Source organism: Balaenoptera borealis (assembly GCF_965194805.1).
Source record: "Balaenoptera borealis genome assembly, chromosome: 9".
NCBI classification, from domain to species: domain Eukaryota; kingdom Metazoa; phylum Chordata; class Mammalia; order Artiodactyla; family Balaenopteridae; genus Balaenoptera; species Balaenoptera borealis.
Window position 1 is genome coordinate 58,951,786 of NC_138873.1, and position 27,515 is coordinate 58,979,300.

General features: G+C 38.0%; 1 long non-coding RNA gene across 3 annotated transcripts in view; it reads right to left on the reverse strand.

Moving 5' to 3' along the window:
• The window catches only part of LOC309634826, a 262,121-nt gene that overhangs the window by 214,990 nt on the left and 19,616 nt on the right, over window positions 1–27,515 (reverse strand). For 2 of the 3 annotated variants that reach the window (XR_014248449.1, XR_014248450.1), the window contains exon 1: window positions 14,838–24,421. This is a non-coding gene — a long non-coding RNA (uncharacterized lncRNA). Of the gene's footprint in view, window positions 1–14,837; window positions 24,422–27,515 lie in introns of those variants that run through there. The other variant, XR_014248448.1, reaches the window with a different exon arrangement.

Genomic DNA, 27,515 nt, shown 5'->3' on the forward strand with positions numbered 1-27,515 from the left:
ATCAGGACCTCTGGGGGTAGGACGTAGGCATCAGTCTACTCTAAACCTCCTTAGACAATTCTAATGTGCTGCCAGACCTGAGAACCTCTGGTCTACAGCATCAGCAGAAATGTGGTTGCAGAGGCCCCTGGGAGGCAAAGAAGGCTGTGCTGCCATCTGAGGCCAGGGCTGCCAAGGAATCGGGTTCTAAAACTCGAAACAAGTTCACAGCAGAAGACTCAGAAGGGCTTGAGCAAAGGGAGAGATTTACTGAGAAGTTAACTGACCTACAAAAACGCCTTTCTAATTTTATAATTGACACTCCATTTAATGCTAAAAGAAAAGGTAAAATAATTTTGCTAATGAAAACAACTAAATGTCTTTCAATAGAGAAATTGATAAATAAATTATGATATTTTATAGAAGTTAAAAATGAATGAATTAGATCTCTGTGTGTTAACATGGATAGATCTTGAAAACACACTGAGTTAAGAAAAACTGTTGAACGATACATAAACTATAATACCACTTAAGTAAAATTTTAAACACAAAACAGTATTATATATTATTTTAGATATATAACATATATAGCAAAAGGAAAAAACATAGATCTGACAGGTAAAAAAAAAATAAGATATTGATTACTTGCTGGGCAGAAAGGTACTAGAAAGATAGAACACTTTTCATCGTAATGCATAAACTTTAATTGGATATTTGTTCAGGGTTAGGGACAAAGATTAGCCATAAAAGGCATTCTTGAACAACTAGGGGAAGTTTAACATGGACTGAATGCTAGATAATTTCATCAAGTTACTGTTAATTTTTTTAGAGATGATGTTATTACGATTTATGTAGAAAATAAACCTTAATAATAAATCTTAGGAGATGCATACTGAAGTTGAACGATGTCTATGACTTACTTTCAAGTGGCATAGCAAAATACATGTGTCGTATATATATGTATATATATATATATACACACACACACCACACACTCACACACCAAACAGATAAAATTGCCCTAGGGCTTGGTGAGCTAAAAAGAGCAGAGAAGTCCCTATGTGGCTGCCTGAAATAACTACCACAGTGGTTGTTTCTAGGAGATCTGCAGACGAATGTTGATGTTTCCAGACCCCAAAACCCCCGGTAGGAGAGTGAAGGCCAGAAACCCGAGGCTTATTTCTCTAGTCGAGCCTACGCTTGGATGATTTCTACTACCTGCAGGACCAATCTGTGCTCTCAGCACACTCTGCTCTCTGCCATTACAGCTCCAATTAACGCACAGAGCAATCTTCTGTTTATTTGTCTCTCACCCCAGCCAGTCCGGGAGCTTCGTGAGGACAGGGACCATGTCTGTCTTTTTGCTGTTGTCCCTCTGGCACCTAATACAATGCCTGCCACGTAGTAAGTACTTAATAAATACCTGTTTAATTAATCATCTTCCAAGGGGAGGATGCCCCATCGCTTCTCCTTGTCTACCCATCCATGCCACAAGACACATCAGATTCCATAAACACGCCCCTTAGAGTTCATTGCTGATCAACAAATGCTTGTTAAAGTGCTGTGTGCACTGAAGTCACAGGTGAAGCTGCCACAATCCCTGTGCCTGCCCACAAGTTACTTTAAAAAGTGTTTATTTGCAGCTATAGAAAAAGCTTGCGTGATGTGATTTGATTAACCTAAATATTCTTTACTCTCTTGCTCATCCAAAGCATTTACTATCTCTCTGAAGTTCTAAGGACAGTGGTAGGCAGACACAATCATCTGCTCATTTATACATGTAAATTAATTAGGTTCAGGAATTCTTTATACCGTAAGTGAGTTATATAGGCTGAGTAACCAGACATTTCCCCCTTGTAATGACATAATGCCTGGTGCTTGTATCCTCATTTAGTGTTCATAGTCAAATACTGTATCCCTACTGTACATACTCACAACTTAAGTACACATATTTCATTCAAAAAGTTACCTGGAACACTCACAGTTGGGTAGCCAGGGGTATTCTCATTCCCTTATAGTGGCTAAGAGAGTGTCCAGAAAGACGAGCCTGGCTGACCAGGAAGGTATTACTAGAGAAGAGATGAAATAAGGGAGAAAAGAGAGATGAAATAGGTCAATAATGAAATTCCCCTAAAAAATTAGCAGGTGAGGAAATATAAGAGCTCTATTTCAGCAAGAAATATGATTCTCCAGAAATATGGAAAGACAAAGGACAGACGGAAGAAACAAAAGGAAGAAGTAAAGAAAGAATAAGCAGAACTCATGATCAACAAAATGAGGTCAAAAATACTACTTTGAGGGATTTCCCTGGCCGTCCAGGGGTTAAGACTCTGCACTTCCACTGCAGGGGGAACAGGTTCGATCCCTGGTCCGGGAACTAATATCCTACATGCCACATGGCCAAAAAACAAATACTATTTTGAAAGACATGTCAATAGGTACAGGAGGTTGATACACCAGGCCTTCCTAATTCAAACCTTCCTACCTAACGCAATCAATGTGTGAGTAGAATTTCTGTCAATTGCATTATTTATGAATGTATGAGAGGAGTTTACCACTTAAAGTAGTCCTTTTGGTAAACTATAATTTTTTAATAAAGAATCACTCAGCAATTTATCTTCCGTGCTGACACATTTTCGTCAATTCATTTTGCTGGAACTCTAGAACACCTGTAATTTCGCTATTCTCTCTGAATTTGTAACCAAAATATCAAAATTCTCTTCCCAGAAATCCTGAAATTTTTTTGAAATTTTCTTTTGGTTATTTGACATAAGGAAATTGACACTATTTAATCCCTTTCTTAAACCACTGAATTACAAACAAGCCCTCTTAAAAGTTAGAAAGATGTAATGTTCTTCATTTTAAAAAATAAATATTGCCCAATTAACATAAATACCAGATGCAACCTATGATTTCCAATAAATCTTCATGGAAATACATTTCCAGTATATTTACTAGCTCCATCACCTGAAAAAAATTTAAATCTCTTATTTTCTATGTTCTTAATTAATACAGTCTACTTCCCTTAGGAAATAACTTTTGAAATGTAAAACTAATTATATTACCTAGATTAAAAACAAGAAAGCATTTTTTTTATTTTCAAAAGAGACTTTTGAACATAAGCTACAGTAGCAATAATCTTTTGCCCAAAAGAAAAAAAAAAAAAAAAGCCTCATAGCTATCAGGCTTCAGGAAAGTTCCTCTGTAGCAACCTGTGGCCTGCCCACGAACCTTAATTAGTTTGAGAGATCATGATATAGAACCTCTTCAAACTGGATAGGAGTGGTAGCTCTCTGTGGAGAAATAGAGCAAGCTTTTGTACCAGGTAATTTAAGGAGCAGCAACAGGCTAATATGTAGACAAGAGAGGGTGTAGCATGTGGTGTGGTTCTCAGCAGAGCAGCAGGCCTCTAATGAGGCCCAGTAGTGGATAGCAGCTGGTAAACTTGGGGCTCAAAATAGGAGGGTCTGAGGGCCTTTATTTGCTAACAAAAGACTGAAAATTGCTCAAAGGCCTGAGTAGGCAATGAGAACATGTTCATATGGTGAGCCAGTATATAAATTTTAAAAACAAATATTACAATATATGAATTTACATTGCAATGAGAATCAGAAGAGTTCCATGATTGGAGACGTTTTGGTAAGAATAGGTACCAAAATTGGCTACTAAATTTTGTATAAGAAAATCACCACCTGCTCTTCCGTTTATTCTGGAACACCCAGACTAAAAGGCACACAGTGCGTGTTGTAACTATTTGTGTAACCACACCGACACTCTGTCTGCTCCCTCAGACGAATGACAGCGAAAGCACGATATGGTTTACAGGGCATTACAGAATTAATAGAATGTAAACATGATGGAATTACTTCCCAGTTACCCAATAATAAATTAATAACGTGACAAATCATATAAACCACAAGAAAAAGCTCAAATATCTTGTGAGAAGAGCAGGTGACCTAGACTGACCCAGACCTTAGGAACTGATGATCCTAAACGGGTTCCTATGGATCCTTCGCACAGTTTTCTCTCTTTTTTTTTTTTTGGCATTTTATTTTTTTATCTTTTTTATTTTACTTTTTAACATCTTTATTGGAGTACAATCGCTTTACAATGGTGTGTTAGTTTCTGCTTTATAACAAAATGAATCAGCTATATGTATACATATATCCCCATATCCCCTCCCTCTTGCATCTCCCTCCTACCCTCCCTATCCCACCCCTCTAGGGGGTCACAAAGCACAGAGCTGATCTCCCTGTGCGATGCAGCTGCTTCCCACTAGGTATCTATTTTACATCTGGTAGTGTATATATGTACATGCCACTCTCTCACTTCGTCCCAGCTTCCCTTTCCCCCTCCCCGTGTCCTCAAGTCCTTTCTCTACTTCACACAGTTTTCGAATGACAAGCGCTGACTTCAACAGTCCTGCTGCCAGGGAAGCACAACCAGGGATTTCCAAAGGAAAACCATTCATATGAATACTAAATATGCTAACTGGTTAAACACTGAACTTTTTCACTTGTCACTTCCTAGCACCACTCTGAGAAATCTCCAAAGTTTGTTTCTACAGTTCTATATCTCCTGAGTAAACATTTTTAAATTTTGAAGAAAAAGCCGCAGTATAAGTAGGAATCATTCTGTGTGTGCTCTTTTAAGTTAAAGGAGAGCACTTCTTGCCTCCATTACAGACCCAAAGCAAGAAAGACTCCTACATAAAAACGCTGTCACAGGTCACTCTTCTCCATTCTCTTATAATAATCTGAACTGCCATTAATTGCAGAGAAACCCCCTTAGCAATTCCTACACAGGCCCTCACTGAAGGGTTTTTTTATTCTTTGGAACCCTATAATTGTAACTCCATGATTTCTAACTGGTGGTTATTTCTGACTCACATTTTTCCCGTCCTCCCCACATCTAATGCTTCACCACGTTTTTCCAATACTTCATCTGAAACCTATCTCACATTTGTAGCCATGCTCCCGTTCTGACCCCACCATCTCAGCTCTGGAGATGGAGTCTCCATCTTGTCCCCATCTTGTCAATGCTGTTCTGCCCTCAAAGGCCTCAAACTCTATGCTCTACTCTATTGTCTCACTCCTTGACCAAGGGCTTGCAGGAGCTCCTTATTTCCTGAAGGAGCTGTCTACTATTGAAGCCTTCTCCCAACTGTCCTAGAGTTCACACTTGCCATTTCCTGGCAGGCACTGCTTCCCAAGGAATCCTCTGCTTCCTCGTGTAGTCACCACATACTTCCTAATTCCATCTCCATACCTTGCCTCGGACCATCTCCCATGCAGTGGTTTCCTAACTGTTGCACGTGTCTGATATTCAAACTAGGCTGTAGCCAAGAAATTAGTTTTCTGCTGGCACTCCAGTAATTTAACAAACATGTATTGAGGGCACTGAATGAATCAAGTATGATGTTGTTAGTTCCCAGTAATCCGGATAGACACATATGAAATGCAAGTTACAACCCACATCTTATATCAGATACAATTTTTTTTTTTTTGGCTGCGCTACACGGCTTGCGGGATCTTAGTTCCACAACGAGGGATTGAACCTGCGCCCTCGTCAGTGAAAGTGTAGAGCCCTAACCACTGGACCACCAGGGAGTTCCCTCAGTTTCTTCCTCCATTTGGGATGATTCCTGCACAGCCTCTGTCTATTAGAGAAGATAATTACGTTGACCGAACAATGACAAATTCTTTCACCTCACCCAATACACACCCGTTTGCTCAACCCTTCTCTCTCCCCTCCCCTTCAACTATGCAATTCATTAAACCTTATTCGTTGTTCACAATATTGTATGTAACAGCCTCATTGGAAAGTACCTCATCATTCATTGGTGAATAGGGTAAGTATTCGATCAACAGAAAATGTAAGCAATAATTAGCTTAGGGGAAGAAGGTGAGGACATGTAGGTTCACCCTTTCCCTGTTCACACCAGTACTCCCTACCCAGGCAGACACTGCTTGCTTCCAGACAGATCGTGGTGTCCATGACAGACCAGGAGGAAGAATCCTGAGATCCAAGGAGAGTTGACTTCTATACATAGTGCACACAGCAAGCTGCTCTTTCCAACCAGGAATTTTTTCCTGCTTTCATTCATCATTGTCACTAAGCACACAAATTTTTGTTTATAATCCATGCCGCAGTAAAACTGATAAGACCCCTTGCTTCTGATTTGCTTCAGCAAATGGCCGCAGAAGCAGAGCGAGAAGCAAGCAAGTGCGGTCCACGGCTGCCATCTCAGACCCGTCCCCCACCATCCACTCTCCTTCGTACAGTCCTCTTCAAATCCTGATGAGCTGAGCCCATCAAAAGTCTCCAGTGTATGATCCTCATTCAATTATAAAGTCCATTCGACGTTATTATAGATCATAATGAAAATACCTGCCTCGGGCTAGAGGAGTGGTCCGGTCGGAAGTGAGAGAATAGGAGCCACTCGGCAGGGGTCAAGCAGAGCACCAGGCAGCCAGGGTTGGTGGCCCTAGGGGTCAGTCATTTGTCACAGTGAGCTTCTGGCGACATTACCTAACCTCCTAGATGCCACACTGCAGTTCCCCTACTGACAGATGGAGCCCTTGGTTAAAATATTCCTGGGCTTTGGTAAAAAGACTTATGTCTGGTTTTCATATTAGCAACTTGCTTTGACTCATAAAATGATCATTTCTAAGATTGATTTTGCTCCACGATAGTCTTTTATATGCCACATTTTACTAGGAAATCCCAACATTAATGAGTGTGACCTCAGAGTTATTAGCTTTTACTCCAGTGTGAAGGGTAACACTCAGCTGATGTCTTCTCTTGTGTGTATGAGTGCTCAGACCACCACTATATTTGAGAATAATGTTGCTAAGCACACTCTTACTCACATCCTAGTTAGAATCCCCTACTGTGCATAACACAAGTATAATTACCTTTATAATTTCTTCCTTCCCTCGTGGATAAGAAACTCCCAGGGGGAAACGGGATAAGAATCACCTGATTTGTTCATCAACATACACACAGCCCCAAAGACAATGCCTGCCCATGAAAAAAGATGTTTGCTGAATAAATGGTTTAACTATGTAAATGACATATTAACTTCAATCCTCATTTTCTACCATCAGGATATCTGTGTCCAGTATTTGGATATAAGATAATGCCTTCCAGGTGTTCCTTAGCTTAATATCCAGTAGGACGAATCATCACCAGGAAATATACCTTATTCAAATATAGACGAAAGCCAGGAAAATTCCAGGGGAATGGAGACTCTCACCCACATCCCCTCAACTTTCTGTATTGTGATCTTTTTAAACAACAAGATCGTTTTCCTCCTTGCCTCCCTTGGGTCTTGACAAAGATAAGTTGTTCCTACACCTTTCAGGAAGTCATCCAGCCTGAGTTGAGTCTATGTGTGAACAGGATACAGAGATGTATCTTCAGCCTTTCTTTGGCCTCGAAGTTCATACTTCAGCAGTACCAAAGTACCTATAGTTTATACCTCCATGCCTATGTCCTTCTTTCCTCTGCCTGGAAAACCTGCCCTCAATACCATGTCCCTCTTTATCTAGTTATTTCCTGCTTGTCCTTCAAGTCTCAGTTCAGGTTACTCCCTCCAGGAAGCCTTCCCTGACTACACTAGGCTAGGTATGGCAACCCTCCCTATACTTCCCATAGTACACTGCGCCACCCCTATCATCACACATCACATTATATTAAAATGATGTATTTGCCTGTCTCCCCTAGATTATTAGCTCTGAAAGTGCAGGGATTATGTCTTACTCTTCTTAATTTCCTCAGTTCCTAACACAATGCTGAACAAAAAGTAGGTGCTCGATAAATGTGTAATGAATTGACCAGCCCAATAACTTTTGCTTAGGAAGACACAGAGATAATAAGGCAGGGGAATATCCATGGACAATACACTTAACATTTGTCTAGAGCAGCAGCAGGGCATGGGTAACAGTGAAACTGTGAAGAAGCAGGGCAAGGTCAAAAAGGTTCTGAAGGCCCCAGGGGGCAGTGGGATTCTGAAGAGGGGGAGGAAGAGGGACAGAAGACATGGCCCTGACTTTCATCCATTGAAGGCATGAGCTCAGTCTAGCACATTAAGAAACAGACTGAAAATATAAAACAATTCAGAAAAATTCATGAACAACAAGAGGTTAGGATGGTCACTCAGATTATATAACTAACTTGTCAAAAAGGACATACTCTTGGGACTTCCCTGATGGCACAGTGGATAAGACTCTATGCTCCCAATGCAGGGGGCCCAGGTTTCATCCCTGGTCAGGGAACTAGATCCCTCACGCATGCCACAACTAAGAGTTCGCATGCCACAACTAAGGAGCTGGTGAGCTGCAACTAAGGAGCCCACCTGCTGCAACTAAGACCCAGTGCAACCAAATTAATTAATTAATTAATTAATTTAATTTAATAAAAAAAGACATACTCTTGCCAAGAAAGACCCCTGGACTGGATGGGCCACAATAAGACACTGTGGAATCTGAATCTTGAAGCACATTTTGCTGGTAATGACACTTTTGTTACTAACTGTGAAACTGCGCACCTCAGATTGTAACTTGAACCCACGTGTCGGGACTCAAACCCGGCCAAAACTCACAGTCTTCTGACTGAGATCACACACCTGGTCTCAGGACTTAATGAAGCTCAAGCTCTTGATGTCTCAGGGCAGAAAGAATTCAGTGATAGACAAAGTGATAGGTAAGAAGTGGGTTTATTTAGAGAGAAACACACTCCACAGACAGAGTGTGGGCCATCTCAGAAGGTGAGAAAGGCACCAGGGTATGGGGTTGTCAGTTTTCATAGGGGTGGGTAATTTCATAGGCTAATGAGTGGGAGGAGTATTCCAGCTATTTCGGAAAGGGGCGGGGATTTCCAGGAATCAGGCCACGGCCCACTTTTTGATCCTTATGCTCGGCCTTGGAACTGTCATGGCGCCTGTGGGTGTGTCACTTAGCTTGCTGATGTGTCACAATGAGCGTATACTGAGGCTCAAGGTCTAGTGGAAGTTGACTTGCCTGCCATCTTGGACCCATTTGGTTCTAATCAGCTTATGTCATGTCCTCAGGCTATGTCATTCTTTCAAAGATTGTGCCCTGCCCCCTTCCCTCCTGTTTCAACTGGGTGATTTTCCATTTGAAAGTCCTGGCTTAACAGGAAAGAGTGAGAGCATCTCATTTTTCACTTATCCACCACCACCTTTACTCACCGCCATAGTCACATTCTTACTTCTGCACAAAACGGGCAGAATAAAGTTTGGAAAAAATGCAAAGCATTAAGTATCAAGATCTCTATTAAGACAACCTAAATCAGAAATAACATACAACTTACATTACCTCCACGACTATGAACTCTTTTTGCTGACTAATTAGCACCCAGTACAAGAGGTTCATCATAACAACAGAGAGAAAATTTGCTTTGCAAAATGTATTTGTTGTTGTTTTGTCTTTTTGTTTGTTTGGGTTTTTTTGGCCATGCCACGCAGTTTGTGGGATCTTAGTTCCCTGACAGGGATTGAACCCAGGCTCCCACAGTGAAAGCACTGAGTCCTAACCAGTGGACCGCCAGAGAATTCCCTGCAAAATGTATTTTATCATGAAAAGAAATAGCTAACTCAGAATTTTTTTAATGTATTACCTTTGAATACAAATTCCAGAAGATGTTAGGAAATAAGGGTTACCTGTAGGGTTCTGGTGTCAAATAAATTTCAAAAATACTGAATGAAATACAGACAGACAGGCTTCTTTACTGAAGGACTTCTCAGAGTAGTTATTATGTTAACATTCATTATAAATCTCTAACAGGATAGTATCTTATGCAGTAGTTTGTCAACTTACTTGAAAGCCCTTTTTCATAGCATATACTTTGGGAAACCTAGGCTAAATTTCTTGAAAGGTGACTGGATATTCCTGAACCAGTTAGTTGGCCAGTAGCTAGCGACCCACGATGTAAATGGTAGATACCAGTCTCTGAAACCATATGCTGGCTTCACAGCTGTCAGTCCCCTTACAATACATAATAACACTGGCCATGGTCTGCTCCCAGCTTCCCAGAAACCCCACAGAGTGGCAGATGCCAAGAAGAATCAGCTGCAATCAAGTGACCTGCATCCTTGGGCAGGAGGAATGGGAAGTTAAGTAGCGCAATCAAACACACTAACATGTCAATATTGCCAAGGAAATCTTAACAGATATCTATTATCCAGTCACCCACCTTTCACTAGATTGAAATATCAAAAGAAAGCAAGACTGCACCAGAATTTTAAATAGTTCATCTAGCTTTATTCCAAATGGAATTAAATTGAAATTATGGATCAAAAGTGCCCTAAGGAAAATCTTCTAAAAATTCTGGGCACATAAATTAATTTGGAGGAAAGAAAAATAAGGGAAAGCAGCAGCACTAGAAAAATCACAGCCAATTGCAGAACGGGTTGGAAAGTCAGCCAACAGGAGCTGGAGATAAAGCTGTAAGAGACAAACCACAGTGGACTCCACTAATTTTCTGGGTCCTGCTTTACACAGAGCTCCGTCGTAAGAAAAGCAGCCACTGTCGACTGATCGCACACAAGCTGCTTCACACTGCAGGGCAAGTGACCCTACCACACGGGCCACGGCTAAATGCACTGGAGATGGAGCTAAACTCAAACGTGGCCATCTGTAGACCAGCCACAGTGAAGACAGGCCAGGATGGAAAGCTTACTCCCCCTTGCTTTCTCATCTTTCGGATGGAAAATCCGATCTTCTTAATGGAAATGCCTCTAACTTTGAGAGAAGTTATGTGAACTGAAAGAATACAGGCGTGAATAGAGAAAATGATTTACCTAATTATACCATTCTACTCTATCCTATTTCTCTTCAAAGTCTAGAAATTCTCAACCACATCTACTGATTTCCTCTATTCAAAATGTTGAGTTAATGCACTTTGTATAATGAAATTCTCAGTTTTCTCATTCCCCTTAATAAAGGGTTAGTATCTTAAAAATGTGGAGTTGTAGAAAGAGATACATTTCCCAACTATTAGCCATGGGGGAGGGGAACATTCTTACATGATTTGGTTTCTTATTTATTCTAAAAACAGATAAATTTTTCAAACTCAATTTCCCAAAAGTTTCAAATATAACCATTGATTTCGATTTTCTTCTATTCTTTATCAAGCTTCAAACTAGAAGCTGACTGCCCATCCTATGTCTGGGTGGAAGGTGGATAGCCAAAAGAAATAGAAGCCATGGATAACCCAGAGCCATATGCATATTCCATTTTTCCTAAAATTTCAATTGTCCATGAAGTTATTCTCTAGGCACAATCTGGTCATTGATACATGAGGTAAGATGATGACAACACTACATCAGTGGAAGCCAAAATTAGACTCGGTGTAACTTAAAATAAAGCATTGTTTGTAATACATTAACCTGTATTTTTTTGCATTCTGTAAGTACCATGATAATATGCAGTACCTCCTCCAAATTTATTGGAACTGTTCATCAATTTTCAAATCACATTACATTTTTAAATAGGCTTTCATAAAAATTAGTCATTTTCCCCAATGAGGCTCTTTCTTTATTGCTAATTCATTTCAAAAGATTACATAAAAATAGATATATTACCCCCAAATTTACAAAATGTTGCCAATCTCCAGATGAGTAGCTGCACACACTTGCAGTTCTAACATGGCTTCTCTTGTTCTGGCCAGGAACCAGTTTCTACTGTTGGAAGTCAGCTCCAAGCAGCCTTTTGTTTGTTTGCATCTGCCAGAGGCAAGGCCAGAGGGCCCGGATGTATAAAAGTATCTCACATTCAGAAGGAAGCCCTCAGGCCTTTGTGCCAGTAGATGTTCAAAGAAGCTTAAGTAAGTGTGGGAAAACAGCAACTGTGGATCAGAATTTGCCATAAGGCAAGACCTAACACAGTTTTTTTTTGTTGGTTTTTTTTTTTTTTCTGGTTTTCCACAGACAGATGGAATAACAGCATAATAGGCTAGGCAAAGGGTCTCCTGAGCTATTCTCTCCATTGTGCACACAAAACGGAGACAGTAAAGACACAAAGAGACAGTACTTAGGAAGGAAGTGTCTCCTTAAGAGCAAAGCCCTCAACTGTTCATTATTTTCATCAAAAAGTTGGAAAGAAGATTGATGCAAAATGCTCCTATGTTTCCTCCTGGAAGGGCAGTACATTTGTTTCTGAGGGTCAAACTTGCCCCATGGGTACCAGTCTTCACTCTCTGCGCAAAGACAGGCACTAGGGAAAGGACAGCCAAGACTTTTGTAAGGCTGTATCTTAGCTCAGTGTCACCTAAAGACCTAAATCATGCCCTTTGGAAAAACAGCTGGATATCAGCCTCTGGACATCATCAAGGCAAAGGCCAACCAAAAGAGCCACAAGAAAGGTTTTGGCCACACCCCTCCAGCTGAACCATAGCTTTACAAGAAAACTGAATTGTCACCTGAAATAACAGAACAAGAAGGACAGAGAAAGTTCCTAAAATACTCTCTATTGCTGCCTCACCAAGTACATTTTTTTTTAAATTTTATACAGCAGGTTCTTATTAGTTATCTATTTTATACATATTAGTGTATATATGTCAATCCCAATCTCCCAATTCATCCCACCACCACCACTCCTGCCCCCCGCTTCCCCTCCCCCTTGGTATCCATACGTTTGTTCTCTACGTCTGTGTCTCTATTTCTGCCTTGCAGAAAAAATGGTTCATCTGTACCATTTTTCTAGATTCCACATATGTGCATTAATATACAATATTTGTTTTTCTCTTTCTGATTTACTTCACTCTGTATGACAGTCTCTAGGTCCATACACGTCTCTACAAATGACCCAATTTCGTTCCTTTTTATGGCTGAGCAATATTCCATTGTATATACAAAGTACATTTTTTTTAATCACTGTTAAATTGTGACTGCTAAACAAGTGAAGAAAGAATGGATAGCAGAAAAGACACCCTTTTCTCAAAATGACTTAAAGAGCTGAAATAAGATTGGCCATGAATTTGTCATTGTTGAAGCTAGGAAATGGAGGCATGGGGCTTCAGTATACTATTTTGTCCACTTTTTTGCACATGTTTGAAATTTTCTATGATGACAATTTTTTTATTATTTTATATTTGTATAACTTTTCAGTTTTTCAAACAAAATACAGCATTGCTATAAATAGTATAATGCTCATTTTAAAGGTTTTTTTTTAATCTGAGGTTAAGAAAATAGCCTGATTAAAATAAGAATCTACTCCCAAACACAATTATTCCCATAAAATAAGTTGCCTGCAGACACCTAAGAGGGAATAATGTAAATATGTTATCCTTTCAGAGAGGTTTAAAAGGGATTTGGGGAGTTCTTCCAAAATTTTTCTAAGTTTTTCTAAGGAATATGATCTTGAGTCAAAATCTGTGATATGGAAAGAAACTAAAAATCACTATATTCCTATCCACTGAGAAGCTCTGCCCAAAAGCAAATGTCTCTAAGAAAGTCATCTGCTTTCTAGTGTCCACTAGTGTAGACTGATATATACAAAACACACTGCAGCATAATTTCAATATATTCTCAGCATAAATGTTTCAGTTCAAAGAGGAAAGCCTTTTTTTTTTCTCTTTGCCAGCCTACTCCTATATGCCTGTACATACTCTGAGTGTCGTGTATATGATCCTTTTTTTAATTAGATTTTTTCCCAGCTTTACTGAGGTATAATTGACAAATTTAAATTGCATATATTTAAGCCATACAATTTGATGTTTATACATATATATAAATCACCACAATCCAGCTACTTCTGAAGTTATTCAGCAGTAATATTCAAGCACTAAAGATTTATTTTAAAGCCCTTATTTTTTCAAGCAGGTTCCATTTACATCATTCAATTGAAGAAAACTTTTATGATTTAATGCTACCAATATACAGTAATGCCTGTGGGCCAGGAACTACAATTACATGGCTTTATATAAGACTAATGAGACAAGATTTCCAGTTAAGCCTAAAAGTGATATTTGGAGTGAAATACATATAATAGTTTAGAGAAATGGCTGGATTGGTTTTGCCTAGGTTAATGAAAGTAATGAAATAAATAAATTTTTTTCAAGAATAGGTAGTGACAATTTTCAGCACATCAACTTAATAACAAAGAGATATCCTCCACTCTGTTAAGAAGGGGAGGTAAAAATAAAAATTGTCATTAGAAATCTTATCAAAAACATTAGAAAAAATGAAAAATGTTGCCATTTACAATCATCAGTACAATAAACGCATTGTGTCCAGCAGAGTGATCGGAACCAAGTATTCAGAAATCAGAAAGACAATCCTTGTTGCCTGCATAAGTACATTTGACGGTAAGACATGTAAATAGACACTGACCATCAGTGCTCCCTTCATTAAAAATACAAAGTTGGGAGAAGATTGAAATGTAGTTTCCCTGGCAAGCTCTCTATTCATTACTATAAAACTTAATATTTTAAAGTTCATATACCAGGGGTTCTATGATTATGATTTCAATCCTAAGAATATAATTTTAATAAATAATAACATTGCTATCTATTAGTAATGATTTAAAATATGTAATCTATTTGATTCATTGATGTATTACCTGTATTTTCTCATAAAACAAAACTGAAAAATATTCACATCTGTTTTCATTATAGTCGACTTCATTTTTTCTCACTGTATTGAGAGCATCCACACCTGAGTATCATTCTCACCATCTTCTTGTATTTTGTAAAGAAGAAAGAACTAAGAAGTGGTCAGTCTAGTAGCTCCCTGCAAACAACAATAACTCCCCGTGGATCCAAGTAGGGGAGTTCAGAGGAAACAGCAATAGATGTACCACTTAGCCACACAGCATCACAAAAGTAGTAATTACCTACTAAATCTGCTGCCTCTCTCTCTTCTTTCTGGTTTTTTTTTTTTTCTGTCTTCTGACATTTCCAGTGGTGTGGACCGTGAAACAAACAAGCCTCCCACTAGACCCAGGAGAATTAAAACAGACTTGTATATTGACATCTAAAAGAGAAGGGGAAAACACGAAAAAAGAAAAAGTAACATGAGGGGAAGTATTTCTATTATTGTGACAAGAAATACAATAATAGATATAACTAAATATATGTTATTACTTGAGTTGAGCATTAACTTCCATTGGTATATATAGTGTGTGCTTCACTAATATAGTGCCATTGTCACTGGCAACGGACTTCTGATAAAAACCAAATTCCAGAAGCCTTCTCCAAATGCATTGAAAGAGGTTTCTGAATGGGATTCCAGTATATCTGGATCATTCCTCTCCCCCCAAAATGACAGCCATAATTCTTAATAATAATGGCAAATATTTACAGACAGGATCACAAATGTTAATGCACAGTCATCTTATGAAGTAGGTACTATCATTATTCCCATGAATACAATGTTATTACTATGTGGTGTGACAGGTTAAGTGTGGCATCACTCAGCTCTTCCTGGAGGAGAGGAAGGACAAGGGAAACCTCCAGAAGATATACCTTGAGCTGAGACCTGGGGGGTAAGTCAGAACCCAACAGTTAGATGTAGGATGGGTGAAGGACATCCAGTCAGAGGGACAGCACGTGCAAAGACAGAAAGGTACGGGTAGCTACACATGGCTGCAAGAAGTTATGTATGGCTGGAGCAGAAAAGAGCACTGGGGGCAGTGAATAGAAATAAAGTTGAAAAGAATGACAAAGACCTTGGTCCACCAGGCTGAGAAGTTTCAGTTTTACGCTTCAGGCACTGGAGAGTCACTGGGGGCCCTACAGACAAGTAGATGATGAGATCTACATTTTAGATCACTCTGGTAGTAGTTTAAAAAATAGATTTAAGTGAAACCAAATTGAAAACAAAATAAGCAATTGAGAGTTTAGTTTAATAGTCAGCCCAGGGTAGAAATGATGAGGGATTGACTAAACTAGGGGCTGGAGAGACAGAGAAAAGAGATCCTTAGGAGACATATGATGGAGAAATTCTATATAATTTCTCCAGTTCTAACGTCATAATTGTACTTCAAATGTGTTCACAAAGTACTTTTTTACATATTGTATCCCTGATCCTTACAACAATCCTATGAAATAAGTAGGGAAAGTATTGTTATCTAAGTTCTACAGATCAGGAAACTGAGGCTCAAAGAAATTAAGTGGCTTGCCCAAGGTCCCATGGCCAGAGAGCAGTGGAGCTAGGGATGGAATTCACGTTGTCTGCTTCCAAAGCCCCTTTACACAGAAAACTCAAAGGCTTAACGGAAGGGCTCTACACAAAAGGGAAAAAAAATGCACGACGTTAGAGTTGCTCATCAAAAAGAACTGTGTCAAATCATCGTGTTAAGACAAAGTACGTGTTTTGTCACAGGGTAGAGTGTAAATAGCTCACTGAAATTCTGACCCTGAGAGGTGGAGGCCAAGCCTTTCACTGACTGAGCACCTTCCTGAGCTTCAGGAAGCTTCTTTAGGAGTGTGGTGCGAGCTCTTCATCATCTCCGTCCTGCTAGAGGAGGGAGACACATGACTTGGAAAGCTTAATGCTGGGCTCTCTTGTAATTTCCTCAGACCTCTAACTTGACCATAAACGTGAAAAGGGTTTAATGTCCTATCATCTTTTTATTTTATTCACCTTACCCAAGCACAATCTTTTGCATATTTGTGAACAATTCTGCCCTCAAACAAACATACAGAATATATTATACACAGGGACTGATTTCCACCTTTGAAATACAATGTTTAATCTACGCAGATTGTCATCAATCTCTTCTTCCTAGGTGCATTGTTTCTGCCATATGGGTCACATAAAGACACGAAAGACAACTCTTTTAAATTACAACCAATTGATGTATTTTGTTTTCCAGGCTTTGTGATTGATATCCCTTCTTTTAATTCTGAGAAGGAAGGTCTTCCCACTTGGCTACAGATTTCTTCAATAGGTGGGGAGAGGGAATTACTTCTCCTTGTCTCTGTTCATCTCTGTGCCCCACCCAGCAAGCACAATTTTTGGAAAAAACAGATGATACATATTTCACTTAGTTAAATGTAATTGTCCTAATATTCTTTTCTGACACATAACTTGTCCATGGTAATCATTAGCCATGGAAAACCACTGTCCCGAACTATCAGTAAATATTAGTTGTTTTATAATTTTCACCTATATAGTAAAGATTCATAAAGAAAAAAAATACATGTATTGTCCCTTTCTCAAGAGGAAAGAGACAAAAAAAAAAATCTAGGTTAATAGCAAACTTATCAGAGCTCGAACAGAAGCAAGAGGGGCTGGTACAGAGCAGACATCTCCAAAAAAAACAAGTGCTGAATGAATGTTAAATTAAAAGATTAAAGATGGATATTTAGGGTACTAAAATCACTTCCATCAGGAAGCACCCCTGATTAGTTTTAGGACCTTCTAAGAGAGAAATAGTATTGGGGGCTTTCATTCCTATGTCAGAGGAACAAAAGGATCAAAAACAGAAAGAGTTTCTGGTCTTAATATTTTTAAGACATTAGCTGACTTAGAGATTTTTTTCCTTGCATTTTTGCTATGATGAAATCGATTCTTATACTTAGCTTAAGTATAGATTATTAAAGTACAAATATGTATATTGTTTAACAGAGGTTATTTTCATAGAACAAGCTTAATTGTGATTTATTCATTTTTAATTAATTTTTTATTGAAGTATATTTGATTTACAATGCTGTATAAATTCCAGCAAAATGATTTGGTTATACATACATAAACATTCTTTTTTTATATTCTTTTCCATTATGGTTTATCATAGGATATTTCATACAGTTCCCTGTGCTATACAGCAGGACCTTGTTGTTTATCTATTTTATATATAGAAGTTTGCATCTGCTAACCCCAAACTCCCACTCCATCCCTCCCCCACCCCACCTCCCTCTTGGCCACCACAGATCTGTTCTCTATGTCTGTAAGTCTCTTTCTGTTTCATAGATAAGTTCATTTGTGTTATATTTTAGATTCCACATATAAGTGATATCGTATGGTATCTGTCTTTCTCTTTCTGCCTTACTTCACTTAGAATGCTAATCTCTAGTTCCATCCATGTTGCTGCAAATGGCATTATTTTGTTCTTTTTATGAAGGAGTAGTATTCCACTGTATATATGTATCACATCTTTATCCATTCATCTGTTGATGGACATTTAGGTTGTTTCCATGTCTTGGCCATTGTGAATAGTGCTGCTATGAACATAAAGGTGCATGTATCTTTTTGAATTATAGTTTTGTCTGGATATACACCCAGGAGTAGGATTGCTGGATCATATGGCAACTCTTTTAGCTTTTTGAGGAAGCTGCATACTGTTTTCCATAGTGGCTGCACCAACTTACATTCCCACCAGCAGTGTAGGAGGGTTCCCTTTTCTCCACACCCTCTCCAGCATTTGTTATTTGTAGACTTTTTAATGATGACCATTCTGACTGGTGTGAGGTGGTACCTCATTGTAATTTTGATTTGCATTTCTCTAATAAGCAGCAATATTGAGCATCTTTTCATGTGCCTATTGGCCACCTGCATGTCTTCTTTGAAGAAATGTCTATTTTTCTGCCCATTTTTCAATTGGGTTGTTTTTTGTTGTTGTTGAGTTGTATGAGCTGTTTGTATATTTTGGAGATTTAGCCCTTGTCAGTCGCAGCATTTGCAAATATTTTCTCCCATTCCGTGGTTGTCTATTTGTTCTGTTTATGGTTTCCTTTACTGTGCAAAAGCTTGTAAGTTTCATTAGGTCCCACTTGTTTATTTTTGCTTTTATTTCTATTGCCTTGGGAGACTGACCTAAGAAAACATTGGTACAATTTATGTCAGAGAATGTTTTGCCCAGGTTCTCTTCTAGGAGTTTTATGGTGTCATGTCTTATGTTTAAGTCTTTAAGCCATTTTGAGTTTATTTTTGTGTATGGTGTGAGGGTTTGTTCTAACTTCACTGATTTACATGTGGCTGTCCAACTTTCCCAACAACCCTTGCTGAAAAGACTTTTTCCCATTGTATAGCCTTGCCTCCTTTGTCGAAGATTAATTGACTGCAGATGTATGGGTTTATTTCTGGGCTCTCTATTCTATTCCATTCATCCATATGTCTGTTTCTGTGCCAATACCACACCATTTTGATTACTGTAACTTTGTATTATTGTCTGAAGTCTAGGAGGGTTATGCCTCCTACTTTGTTCTTTTTCCTCAGGATTGCTTTGGCAATTCTGGGTCTTTTATGATTCCATATAAATTTTAGGATTATTTATTCTAGTTCTGTGGAAAATGTCATGGGTAATTTGATAGGGAATTGTAATTTGTTCTTGATTGCCATTGTATTTACACAGAACCAGCTTTACTCTCTGCCTATAAAACCTAATATGATCTAATATGGTACAATGCTATTGCCCAAATTTAAGATTATTCTTTTTTTTGAATTTTTGAATTTTATTTTATTTATTTTTTTATACAGGAGGTTCTTATTAGTTATCTATTTTATACATATTAGTGTATATATATATATCAATCCCAATCTCCCAATTCATCCCACCACCAAATTTATGATTATTCTTTAAAGGAACAGTCCAAACTGAAATGGGTGTTATAAGGATCATTAGTATTCCCTGAGCTGTTAAGAGATGTTCCTGAAAGAAATGGCTCCATGGTTAAAAAAACTGGAAAATGCTGCTACTCCTTCCACTTAGAAAATCATATTTCAGTTAAGAATTCTATTTAACTATGTTTAACTCAGTGTTTCCCAAAAGTATTTGACCATGGAAACATTTTTGTCAAATAACATCTATCAACATCCCATGAAATCTTGGATAACACAGACTAAAACAATTCCCCCTTATTTTAGTAAGTGATTCAAAGCACAATTCAAGCCAGGTGCTGTGTGCAAATAATTGAGTTACCAGAGTTAGGGGAAAAAAACCACAGACATAACTCAAAACTTATGCACAAGATTCAGGCACTCAGGGAAACTGACTTAGCTGCTAAAGTGGCCAGTGAAACACTATGTCTAACTGTGAGAGGCAGAAGGAGATCTAGACCCCAGGTAACATTTGTGAAAAGGGAAATGCAGAACTGACCTCAAGTGACTCTCCCTGTACACTAGACAACAATAATTAGGTCAGATACAAAGGAAATCTCCAAGCCTGAAAGACAACCAATGCCAAAAGGACAAGGTAAAGAACAACAGGGTCCCTGTCATCAGGCTAAGCTTTAGGGCTGAGTTACAATTCTACAAGGGAAACCATGGTACTCATCAGAAATCATGACCAACACTGGGTAGGAGAGAACTTTATCTACAAGGCAAAATTGGCACTCAAAGCTCATGGTTAGGATGCCAAGTCATAAAGATGATCAGCAAAGTAGTCACTAAATCCAAAAGCCAGGAAGGTGCACACAATGGCACGGCCACATTGTTGATAGACATTCCTTGTCTCTGGAAGAACAGGCTCACGTGGTTAAGACTCAGCACAAAACTGAGAGGCATCAGTGGCCCTAGCTCTGAGAATATCAAAAGGCAGAGGCAGGAAAAATGAGGTAGAGGTGGTATTTTGAGATTGCCATTCATTTCTTAGAAAGAAAAGGGGGGAAAAGTTGCTATGATTCAGAAAAGATTGACAGCCCTGTTCTTTTCTTCCTAAACCATTTCTATTCTTCCTTCTCTACTGTTCCCATTCTGCTCTTAAAAGACAATGAAAATGAGAACTAAAACATAATCTTCTCCCAAATTACCCATACAACGGAACAGAACATCTCAAAAGCACGCTGGCATGTGTTATTCTAGCAGAAAACCCTATTCTGTGGAATCACTGGCCAATCATGCTTACCAGGTCACCTAGTTCCACTGTCTTTCATTTAATTTAGTAGTCATTTATTACCTGCTTACTATGACCGCAGCACTGTAAAAGGCACAAAAGGAGAACCAAAGCAAACATAGGCTCTGGAAACTTAGAGACTAGTTAGAGTCAAGAATTTATAAAAGACAACATACAGTCAAGTGCTAAATAGTCTCATCGTCATTCCCTGTGAAAAGGTGAGGAATTCCTTCCTAAGAAGTAAACATAGAAACCACAGAAGTTACAGTAGAAACTAGATATACCAACAGTTTCTACAGAAGTTACAGTAGAAACTGCTGATACATCTAGTTTTATGAAAACATTGATATATTTCCCCATATTCTAGAATCCAAATTGCAAAAGTAGGAGAAATAAGAAAATAATAAATTTAAGCTAGAACAATAGGAAAGAGTTTCATGAAAGGTAGTATTTGAGCTAAGCTTTGAAGGAAGAGCAGAAGACATTCCAAGTGGGAGACTGACATTCTGAGTGAGAGACTGAAAGAGCATGGCACGTGCAAGGGACAGAAAAGATATTAGCAGAGGTTTCATTTGGTGGATTATGGAAACAGCAATAGATGAGACCAAATTAGGAAGAACTGTATGTAGAAGAATGGGGAGTTGGGAATTGAGAGGCAGCACAGTTGTAAGGTCTTAAGGATAAACTCACAGAACCATTGAATCAGAGAACCTCAGGGTTATAAAGGACTTCAGAAATCATGTACTACAATTTTCAACTCAGTGCAATAATAATACCCACATGTGATCATATAGCCACTGCCAGAAAATTTTCAGTGAGAGAAATCAAATGTTCCATCTCTCAAGAGAAAGACTCAAATTGTTAGAAATGTCTTCTTTGTGGAGTTATCACTGTTCTCTTAAATTGATCTACGAAGATATATAATATTTTTATTTACGTCATCCCATTTGCACATGACAGGTAAGTGCCAAGAAGTTGGTGTTTATGGCACTGGTCAGCAGAATATATTGGATAGTAACTGTCAGTTCCAAAGAGATCCTAGCACACAGCTCCAGATCCACCTCAGTCCAAGAGACTGCTAGAAATTGGGTCTATTCAGACAAACTCATTATTATCATGAGATAAATTCGTATCTGAACTTCTCCAAGTTGCTCAGAATTAGACTGAGTTTGGTGTCACACAAAACATTAGGATTTTCCCCAGATGTAATCTAATCTCAAGAAGTAAAAGATGTAAGCAGCCTTTGGTCAAAATATACCTAGTTACAACATTCATGGACCATGTAATTTCTCCCTGCTGGTGAAGAACGCAGATCTATTAAGGAATTTGTTGGTGATTCTGAAGCATGTCAGAGTTTAGCATATTAGTTCCATTACACTTCTGCAACACTAGGCAATAAATGAGTTTCTACTTTAATTATAGGAAGACGGGTTGTTTTACATTTTTACTCCTTATTTTTTATCCATAAAGAGTCCCCATAGCAGGGCATGGAAAATCCATTCTCTTTGCAATACCAATTTTTCTACTGAATCAACTATTCTCCAAACCATATAAATAACTGTTGAGGAGGGAGAAGATTAAATATGCCACAGTAGTCCCTTCATAATCATATGAAGTAGGGTTTCTCAACCATGGCACTATCAACATTTGGGGCCAGATAATTCTTTATTGTGAAGGGTTGTCCTACACACTGCAGGATGTTTAGCAGCACCCCTGACCTCTACCTACTAAATGCCAGTAGCACCTTCCCTCTCCAGTCATGAAAATCACAAATATCACCAGGCATTGCCAAATATCCCTTGGGAGTCAAAACTGTCCCTGGTTGAGAAGCACTAATATAAAGATATGGTCTTGGTTAAGACCTACTCTGGGCTCTGCACTCCAGACACATTTCAAAAGTGACGGTGGCTGCTTTTTCTGGCTCATATCCACAAAAAGTCTGCTGTTTATTCCAATCTCTTCATAGAAAAGTGTGAACACTCCGTTTCTTGACAAATGACTTTGATTATTAGATTGTACCACAATGTGCATCAAAGTACAAGGTCAGAGCTTTAGCTCCGCTGTCAAGACAACCGCTGCCTCTTCAAGCAAAAGGAAAATCAAAGACTTGTAGGATGCCGGTTGAGTCAGAACCTTGAGCCAAAGGCAAGTGCGGTGGCCACGACTGAGCACCTGGCACTTCCCTATGAGAGCTAAATACTCAAGAAAATTGAGACTTCAAATGAGCTTCCACCTAACAAGCTGCAATTTTGTTTCATTGGGGGAGAGTCAGGGATGAGTTAGGGGAAGAAACCAGAGGAGAATTCAACATGACAGTCCATTTGCTAATTCAGTGAGGAGGAGTCCAAGACAATCCTCAGAATTCGACAAGACAAAAGCATCATTATCTATAATTACTGCTTACCAGTAGCACGGATTGATAACAAGCTTCCTCCGCCAATCTTACCCCGCCATTATGAGAAGAGGCGATTAAACTAATTAACAAATCAACTTTTCTGTGCAGCAGTGGGTTCAATAGCAGAAAATAATGAGAAAAGCTAGTTATTTGAAGGGATGAAATGAAATAGAACTCTGAAGTTAACAACAATATAGATAGGGAGCTTGACTAACTGGCAAACATATACATTTTGACATTAGAAAATCTGCACATTGGGAAATACTGGACTATTTGTTTAAAGCCACAGTTTAAATAGAAAATGCTTTATTTGAACATGAAAAGTATATTAATTATAACAATCATGCACAGCCCTGTATATGTGACACACACAAATATAAAATAATACCTCACTATCGAGAAGTCAGATTGTCAGGAATCTCAGTCACCTTGGTCATGGATACTAAGTCAAAAAGAATCCAAAAAGTCCTTTCAGCCATAAAGTCACAATACTCTATAGGAAGAGGCAAAGAACTACTACTCTCAGACCATTTGCTGTATTTTGTACTCCTCTCAACGCCTTTATTCCTTTTTTATTTTTTATTGGAGTAGAGTTGATTTACATTGAGGTAGGCAGGGGCACCATGCTTTATAGCCCTGTCTCTAGTCTAATGCCTTTTATACACCATAGTAGGGGGGCTCCATAAGCATCTTAAGCAGTGTTGACCAATGTGACAGTCACAACTACATATGGCTACTGAGCACCTGAAATGTGCCTAGTGCAATTTTATTTAATTTTAATTATTTTAATTAAAAACTGATAATTTGCTCATTGGGAAACTCTTAAATGTATTTGGCTATGTGAATCTATTTTTTAACTATAAAGTTTATGAAATCTAAGTAAAGAAAAAGTATCTAATAAAAATTTAGCACTGGAATTGAGATGTGCTATAAGAGTAAAATACACATCAGATTTCAAAGATTTGGTATGAAAAACTAATATAAAATACATTATAATATTTGTACATTAATTACATGTTGAAATGATAATACTTTTTACATATTGGGTTAAATAAAATAAATCATTAGAGATAATTTCACCTGTTTCTTTTTACTTTAACTTGACTACTAGAAAATTTTAAATTACAAATGTGGCTATTCGACAGGACTAGTCTATAGAGTGAATGAATGATATACAACATACAGCAGCATAGCAGAAGCAGTAAGAGAATACTGACAGCAACCAAAAATGACATCTACCAAAAAAAAAAAAAAAAAATGACATCTACAACTTGAGGGAGACCAAAAAAATCAACCAAGCACAGTTATCTGGAGCCATTTAAAGTTTGAGTATATATCTCGACCTATTTCAGAGGTTCCTAAGGGTTTCACAGTTATTTATGTATTATAACTCAACCACAAAAAAAGAGGGGGGATTCTATCTGCCTACTGTGTTTAAGAAGACATGATGATGAATTTTGTAAATATTTTAATATTTAACAATAAGCTCCATTTATCTAAATATTTCACTAATATTTAACAACTCATTTAATTCCCACAACAACCTTATAAGATAGCTATTAGTATCAACTTTCTCATTTTGTAGGTACGGAAACTGGGACTTAGGTTAAGTATAATTTGTCAAGTTTATATATATTTACTACGATATTCTATTACCTCTATTACAATTCTTTTCCAGTATTTACATATATCTGTGCTTGACCAAAGTGCTGTTCTCTTCTATCTTTGAATATTGTCGCCTTTAATAGCCTGGAGAGGTTTAGCCAAATCAACCCTGGCGATGAAAGTTCTGCCAGATGTCTCATGTAGACCTCCATCACATCCTCAAACATTAGTAAATTAAGTCCTGTTGATGGAGGGTCCATAAGGAGACTGCCTTATAAGGTGTCTCTCTTAATTTCTGGTTAAGAGTTGCAAAATTTCTAAAATTCTCTATGCTTCTTCCACATGGTGGATAATATCCTTAGCAAAGACTTAACAATGACACGTGAAACTGTGACGTGATAGTTGTATTGCATTACCTGGTAATGACATACCAAAAGAAAAGATAAATATTGTGATTTTTTTCAGGTAAGTAAAAATTATCCTTAATCTCTGTGGCTTCCGCTAATATATAAAAAGTTCCACTCAGTGAAAGGTTAGTGAGAAGAATTAAGATGTTTTAGGACACCTAAAAAGATGAAAGGCTGATTGAGACTAGAAGAGGGTGACAACTAAGAAGGCTAAATAATTAAGCCAACAGGTTGAATGAAGAGGATCAGGAATCAGAAGGCAAAATGCTACAGAAAGATCAAAAGATTTAAACCCCATGTGAAATACAAGGGAAGTGAAACTGAGCAGCTTAGTAAGGCACTGATTTAGAGGAGTAATAGCAGCATGAAGTGGAGAAAACGAAGCACTTTTTCAGTGTGAGCATGGCGTAACATAATTTATTAGCACACAACGCTTAATGTGCTATGTGCTGAGCTGTTTAGTTCCGCTATTTTCTATTCATGGCTTTGTTTTTCCTCTTTGATGGTTGTTTTCTTTTTCTAAACAAAAACAAATTAATACACTGAGTCGAGTATTATAATTTCAAGACATGGAAAATTAAGCATTTGGAATCAAGAGTCTTAGTTTTTGTAAGAGGAACATCAGAACATCATCTCTTATTCAACCACTATCTGTTTTTAACCTATTTGATATTATGAAGAGTGAGAAGAGCTATTCAACAGGTTTGTGGACTACTGAATACCCAGGATTCTATAGATGGTGACCGCTATTCTGCCTTTTTCTGTTGAGCGCCTTGGGAAACATCATCCTATATGTACCTTTAATTTTCTTCTGGTAATTTCAGGATCACTTCTGGGGAATGAGCCTGGAGAAAGGAATCAAGTTTCTCTTTAATCTCATTAGGTCCCCACAGTGCAGACAGACTTTCCCAGAAGCTGTTTAGTGATTTTTATTTGCTGTGTTTTTCCAACAGGAGATGCTTTAAAGGAAAGACATACTGCTGGCCTGTCAATTCTGGACACTCTGCCACAAGGCCTGGCTATCACCACGAGGGTTTACCCAGCTTGCTCTGCAGGGCAGGTAACCCGACCAGAGTCATTAAAGAACCAATAGCTGAGAGGCCAGCAAACACCATGACACAGAGCAAAATCTGGGATGACCAACAATTCATGCTGTTATCAGAGCCTTTGACAGAAAAGGCTGGAATCAGAAAAAATTGCTCTATGGAAAATTTAACGTAAAGGAGTTTTAAACCTTTAACTGAAGTTTTCCTATCTTGAAATGGTATCTTTCTCAAAGTTCTTTTTATTACATAACTTTCACAGAGCTCGTTATGGTTTAGTCCCTTGGGACACAACATGTATCTTTAATATTATATTATTTTTTCATATCTGTTGTGTTTAAATGCTAGAAACAAGTTATTAAAGAGTCATGACAGCAACTGCAATTCCAAACAACCTTAACAAAAGAAATCCACATTTAGAGATATGTTTGCATTTGATTATTTGATATTTCTTGGTGCTTATAAATATTCTAAATCCTTTTCATCTTGTTTCTTTTAAATTAGCTTTTGGACCTTCAGAAAGAATATACTTTTTTTGCTTTCTTTTGAACATCTTTTCTGGTTTAGAACTTGTCTCAAGGGAAAACCTTGAAAGAAAATCAAAACTTCTTTCTTAAAGCCCGCATCAATTTATTAATATTTTAAAGCTTTTCAACAGAGTTGTATTCACAAATTGGATTTGTACTGTTTGATATAAAACAATTGTTTTATTCCCACTTCAAGTGCTCCACGGTTTTCAAGCTTGTTAATTAAATGTTTTATTTTAAAAAATGCTGCACAAGTTTCTCAAAACTTCATCTGCACCTGCTCCGTCAATGAAAAGACGTCCTTGGAACAAATCCAGTTTATTAAGTGGAAAGCCATTTATTTCACACAAGAATTCAGTCTTTTACCTATAAGCTTTAACATGAGTTACTATGCATTGTATTCTTTCACCTTTTATCTTCTGTCAATTAAAACAAGCATTTTCAGTGCATAGAGGGGAAAAATGACATGTCGTTTGGAATGTCACGTCCATTGCCTGATGCTCCTACGTGTGTGCTCAGCTGACATCTCTGTAAAGCTATTTGGTGGTTTTATCCTTCGGCCTGGCCCTTTTGGTCTTTCCCATCATCCTTTTCCCAACAAAATTGTGTAGTGTGATCTGATGAGATACAGAGATTGTGTGGAGCAGTAAAACTGCTACAACTTCTCAGAAATTTTCATAGCAGAGCCCAAATTAATGAACTGCTTTCTAGCATAGAAAAGAAATGGGAAAGCTGGCATAATTTGTTTACAGATTGGATCT